The 6,929-nt window shown below is 36.5% G+C and overlaps 1 protein-coding gene across 1 annotated transcript in view; it reads right to left on the bottom strand.

The window, feature by feature from the left end:
* The window catches only part of LOC130012394 (5-hydroxytryptamine receptor 1B-like), a 99,752-nt gene that overhangs the window by 29,838 nt on the left and 62,985 nt on the right, over window positions 1-6,929 (bottom strand). The gene's annotated exons all lie outside the window — the stretch shown is intronic.

The raw sequence follows: 6,929 nt of genomic DNA, 5'->3' as shown, positions 1-6,929 counted from the left end.
GCCACTTTAGTTCATAAAAACCCATTTGTCACCTGTTTATATGGTATCAGTAAGTTTAAAAGTAATGAATGGGCACATTTTATATTTAATGAGTATAGTATGATATAGATTACTTGTAATATCATAACTTTGCAGTAGCTCAGATAAACAGTGCAATAATAACTCAATTGCTAAAATATTGCACAGTTAGGATCCAATGTTAAATATAAGCTATTTAGTGGCAGATATTATGATAAGTTATAGTAGAAAGGTTATTTGGAAATAAGAAATCAAAGGATTGTTACTATATAGATAGGTATATTTAATTTGTTATTTTTGATGTAGTTTGTTATTAATAATCTGTTTTGTTATTATTTAAGGTTTTTGTATTCTAAGAAAAATTTATATTTATCTTAAATTTATATGTCAAAGTGCTCTGTTTAATAGTTTAATAATATGAAATATGTTATATAGATATGATAAGTAAATACTGGTACAGCAACAAGAATTTTTATGTACTGGTGACAGTTCCACACAACCATGTTTTTTGTACAGTACATGGTTATTTCATCGGTTAGTGCAGTGTTGACATAAATATGGGTATGGTAGCTCCAATGCAGCTCTTTTACTTACCTGAACTATCACCTTCTCGATTTAAAAAGCATACTATTACAACACAAAAAAGCGAAATCAAAGATTTGATTATTGAGATACATTCATTTCCAAGGATTGAGGAAATCCAAATTCTTTCTTGAAATCTTGAGTTTAGGATGTTACAAATCATTGTTTTCTTGTTAAATTGTCAAATTAATTTAATGTTAAAAACAAATTGGAACTATGACAAATGGCAACTGTTTATTACAATATATCTTATTGAGGTTTTTTCTCTAAAAATAATTATTAACCTATGATTCAATAGATGTGTTTCTGACAATTAGTTAAATGTTTTTTTGGTTTTTTTTACTGGATTGTTATCAAAGTTTCCACTCATCTATAAGAATTATTAGGGTGGGGTAGTGCTAGTAGTGAACACTGTGGTACATGTATGTATACAGTAGCGGTGGTGCTAGGATTTTCACAAATTCTCACCTAAATGCACAATTTGGGGTGTGCGCTTGATAAGAAAGAAACATAAACAACAAAAATAATTGCATCTTGGGGTCGAACTAAAAGGGGGTAAATCAGTTCATGGAATCTTGATATGACTAGCTTGGAATGAATAGTACGTACCTCACTAAATTGCAAATGGTGTTTGTCAGTTAGATGGGGTTGGATGTGTGTGTGAGAGGGGAGGTGTTGGGGGGGGGGGCATTTGTTAGACATTACCTTGATGGTCATTAATATATCATATTTTATTTAACTTTTACAACTAACAATTTCATATTACAATCTGCTCACAATTGTGTGTCACTCTTTTCATTCTATCCTTTTCGTACACCAGTTTCTGTTAGAAGGAAAATGAATCATACTAATTTAGAACTCTAGATATAATAATTGAGATACAAGCCATAGAAAATAGATATATATTAATTTTCTTGATAAGGTATTAATACCTCCTAATTATCCCTGCCGAACATTATGGTATTTTATTTTCTGATTTATTAGCTTAATGTTTAACACACAGCAGCTGATTGAGGTAGGCACATGTTGTTGCACAAGCTTTACAGGGATTAGCGACCGTACATTGCCGAGGTACTGTAATAAGAGTATGCTTCTTTTGACTAGTCCCATTGATACTCCAAGAAGTTGTTTTTCCTTATGCCTTCCAAACAAGTTCAAGGGCGTGGGATGGAAATGACTTGTCATCTTGTTGAAATTTAAACAATCCTAACAAACATATCAGTATTTCACGTCTAAGAATATGATTGACTTATTCATAAAACCACAACATGATAGAATCAACTTCCTCGATCAAACTTAACTTACAGCCATTTCTGTTGATTTCATATACATAAAGTAATAATAATTGTGCCATCTTTTTCGTACGAGACGGCTCGTGAAGGTTTTATTATACTAGGATGTTCTTACTGTAATAACAGTTTTTACATTAAAATATACTGAGATGCAATGAAAACGCACCACTTTTATGAATGGATGATTGTAATTCTTGTTTGTGAGATATACATTAATCTTGCAATTCTTAATGTAATATCTGATTTCGAGGATAACATGTAAGAATGTTTTTATGATGGTGTTAACACACCACACACCAGTCCTCATAGGGTCTGGCGATGAGTCTAATGCTGTGGTTTGTACTGGCAAGGAATAGGGTTACCTGCCAAACTTCGTGGATTTCCATCCACAGCTTAATACCTGTGAGAATATGAATTATTGAAGTAAAATTGTGCCATAATGTTTCGAAATTACCTAGTTTGTGTTGTTGAGTGGACGTTTAACCATATTTCTCTCTCTCCTCGGCACTTTCAGTTTAATCGGCGGTGCGTTTACTTTGGGTCTCAGACTAGTATATTTGAGATAATATGTGCACGATCTGGCATAGAAGGCCTTTTATTTTGAATTTAGAACTATATAATTGGTTATTGATTCAAGACAAATTACTAACTTTTTATTATCTTGGACTGTTTAATACAGTATCATTTATAGACTATAATTAACAGGTTGTTCCCTACACGAATAGATATTATATTAAATGATATTAATAAAAAATTAGATAGACTGAATGAATAAAAGTATTATGGAACTTGCCTAGATTATTTATTGTATATTTAGATAAGTTTAAATAGGCATTTATTATACATGTATTCTATAATGGATTGTAATGTTATGTGTTAAACGGTTTATAAAATATATATTGTTATGTATACCTGTTACACATTGTTGTTTTCGTCCGTTCAGAAAAAAATAGATTTGTTTTATTACATTGAATATAATAAGTGTTGGGTTTTATTTTTTGTTACATTAAACAAGGGTCTATTTCTTGGTGGGTATTTCAATTTGTATCTTGTATGCTAAATTTCTAAATGAACTAAATAATCCAGTTGGGTATAATATGGCAAAAGAAAATCGAACTACCGATTAACAATTCAATGAAAAGTCAATCAGTTGCAGATTCTTTAGATTTTATTAATCATCTAGTATTGAAGTGGAGCTGATCGGTAACCTGGAGGTCCCAGTGTTGGCCCAGAAAGTTCCTTTGAATTTTCCGGGGTGGTTTTCACTTGTCAGTGGTACAAGGAGGGGGCCCGGACAAGGAACAACGTCAGGTATTCGGTGGGACGAAAAAAAACCCGAAGATTTGTGTACACTTTGGTTTGCAGGTAAAAGAGTAGGCCGTAGCATCACTGTTCGGGCAAATTTTCCCTTGTAGCACACCGCATTAGCCCGGGTGGAACAAAAAAGGAGGTTGAACCCAGTTTTGTTAGGTTTTAGCCCCGTCTTCATGTCGTTAAGACGTCAAACCCATTCCATTTTAAAATGTCGGGAAAAGCCAACGTTTTACGCTTCAATTTTATAGAGATGATTTGTATCCGTGTCCGGTAGGATTATATGCTTAATTGTAGTTGGATGTGGCAAAGAAGTTATAAATAACAATAATTAATCGTTGTTTTGATGAAAAAATTAACAGTTTTGCTGTTTGAATCCCAATGTGATCGCATTGGGGTTTTGCCAGGTAAAACTATAAGAGTACCATCTCTTATGTCGAAACACGGAGGGTTGAGAGATGAGGTTTCTTATCTACATTAGACCGGGTATGTTTAATTAGCTCTATCAGTATCAAATTAACAGATTTTTAAGATTTTACATGCATTATTAATGAAATTAAGTTTGCCACGCGAAACCAAAGGCACCCAATCGTTTTAGCTCGTAGCTAAGGGTTCTATTTTCGGAACCTTGAAATAGATGAAAATGGTTCTAAAAGCACATATTAATATTAAAAGAATGTTTTTAAAGTGATTTATATTCAATTTTTGAAAAAAATATTGTAATTTCTGATCAATTATATTCGTTCAAGTTGAACGGCATCGTTTACGCCGGCTAAGTCCGTTCTACACGTTTTTAGCTCCTTTAACCATGCTGAACCGAAAGTGCAAAACTTTTTATCTTAATTAACATATTAAAATGGCGTCATATAATTATAAACAGACAAATTATAAGCAAGTTCTAAAATTGTCTTCACACAGCTGCTGCTTTTTTCCGCGTATTCTGCATTGCTGAATAATTGAAGTGTGGCTATAACAGCACCGACACATACCGGTGTTTATAAAATGACAGTTACCCCACCGTCGTTAATTTGTTAATTAATGGTTTTGAGTCGTACGTGGCTCAAACTATTTTAACACTAGATACTAAATAATTTTTAAATACTTTTAAGGCCCAAACCCTACATTTACAGAGTAGAGCGGAAATACTTTAATAATAAAGGACCCCGAAAATTATGTTCTTTCGGGTAATGTTTTGCCTTTCCGGAATTACAGACTGAAATGGTGAGTGCAGATAGGCAAGAATTTGGAGATGGTTTTATGCGGTTTGATAATTATTTTAAGATTTTGTGCGTCATAAGCAATTAGCTCTATAAACCACAAATTATATCTTGTATCATTACGCGTGCTCAGAAATAACACATATCGGGTATTTATGCTAACTTGCCAGAAAACAGAATTGTGCGTGTTGCGCATTAAATTTGTGTGGATTAAAATTAAACACAATGTGCACATTTTCCTTAAATTTCCCAACAATAGGTGGAGCTGGTCAGAAACAAGAGCGGTACCTTAGTGTAACTGAGCGTCAGTGGAGGTCCGCCTAATATACTATTCCAAAAAAGTAGGGGATATTTGATGTTGGGGGCATAATACTAAAATATGCAAATGACTACGAAAAAAGTCACTATAGAACCTAACAGAAGAAACATTTCCAGTTACATGTGACGCCCAAACGCACCAATAGCTACCGCATGGAATGCAGGTGATGCTTGGGATCATCATGGGGGTCCAACCCAAGATTTGCACGACTCTGACTTTGAATGTTACAGTCATTGTGGCATTGAATTCCAGGGTGGAAACATCAGTTTAATTGTTTTAGTGACCAGAAAACAAATTTTGATATGCGTCGGCTTACCCAAAATGAAAGGTTACGTGCCCTTGGCATGCTACAGATCGGCACAACACAGGCGGTTGTGGCGCGGACGATGAATGTTTCTCAGTCTGTCATAAGCAGGCTATGGTCCAGATACCGTGATACACAATCTGTACAGGACAGACCACGCTCAGGTCGACCAAGGGCGACAACTCAAGCCCAGGATCGATTTATCCGTACCTTGGCCTTGAGAAATCGTGTCATCACAGCAAATCAGATCAGCGCTCGTCTTCAAACAGACACTGGTGTGAGAGTGAGTGGCCAGACGATTCGGAATCGACTGCATAGGGGTCACCTTCGCGCCCGACGTCCTCGCGTGATCCCTTGTTTGAGAGATCATCACATTCAGGCAAGACGTCGTTGGTGTAGGGATCGTCAACACTAAGATAATCGACGCTGGAGCAATGTGATGTTTTCAGATGAGTCAAGGTTCACTGTTGATTTTTTGGACAGACGTAGGAGGGTGTGGCGTCGTCGAAACGAGCGCTTCCAAGACGTTAACGTCATCAGACATGATCGATTTGGGGGTGGTTCTGTTATGGTGTGGGGAGGCATCACTGTTGCTGGAAGAACGGCTTTACATGTTGTTGCAGGGCGTGTTACAGGCCAGTACTACCGGGACAACATCTTGGCAGTCCATGTTGTGCCGTTCGCACGACGTCATGGCCGCCGTTTCATCTTCCAGGATGACAACGCAAGATGTCACAGGGCCAGGATCGTTACAGGTTACCTCCAACAACAGAACATCACCACATTACCTTGGCCAGCACTGAGTCCCGACCTCTCCCCCATCGAGCATGTCTGGGACATGCTTGGACAGAGGTTACGTCAACGTCAACAACGTCCTGCCAATGTCCAAGAACTTGCTGCTGCGTTGCAACAGGAATGGGACAATCTGGACCAAAATGACCTTAGACTTCTCATTAGGAGTATGCCACGTCGGATCAATGCTTGTTTGGCAAACAGAGGAGGATTTACCCGTTACTGACTTGGTTGTGATGCTGTGGTAACTTTGCTGTTTGACCCCGGGTATCATTTTACCCTTATAATGGTCAGTCTGTGCCTTACTTAGTCTAACGATCATTTGGAATAAATCGATGAATGTGAACTTCATTTCATTTTGTCATTTGTTTCTTCGTCAGTTTCATTAGGTGACTTTAATAACACTTAAAAATCAAATATCCCCTACTTTTTTTGAATAGTATAATATGATGATCACTCTTAACCATTTCCCTAATTGTCGTACGCTATTAGCAGGAGTTTGCTGACAGTCAGGCAGACAACTAAAGACGATTAGAGACGAGCGGAGACGGAGAGACCGGCGTATGGACTCACCCGAGTTCAGCCGCTGCCTTGGCAGAGGGGCAGAATGGTGGATTTAATATAGGTGTTCCTGTATATTAGTTTAAGTTCCTGTATTGTTGTATGTATGTAACTGTAGCTGTTTTATATACCTGGTGTAAATAAATCATATATTTACCAAACTGATCTCTGTTATCAGTAAGATAGTGTGACACCTACTTTTCTGCTCCGACTGGGCAATATATCAATTTGAACTATGTTTTAATTCTTTGTAAACTTACGAGTTTTCATAGATTAACTTTCTTACATGTCATCCTTCATTAAACAAAATTTATGCAAAGACGGGATGACATAATGCCGGGTCGGAAATATTCGATTATTGCTGTAAAAGTTGTACAATACAACTGGTATAATCGCTTTTGTCAGATAGGTTATTGATAAATCATCCTGTCGCGAGCTGTGTCCTTGTGGCAGTTTCGATTTAACGGTCTATTGATCCTGTCACTCAAAAGCTGGATTCAAATCCAGAATATCATGATATGTAAGTTCCTTGT

The sequence above is a fragment of the Patella vulgata genome, chromosome 4, assembly GCF_932274485.2.
Source record: "Patella vulgata chromosome 4, xgPatVulg1.2, whole genome shotgun sequence".
In the NCBI taxonomy this organism is placed as follows: domain Eukaryota; kingdom Metazoa; phylum Mollusca; class Gastropoda; family Patellidae; genus Patella; species Patella vulgata.
The sequence above is the reverse complement of the archived record's forward strand: the minus strand, read 5'-3'. Positions and strand labels throughout refer to the sequence as shown.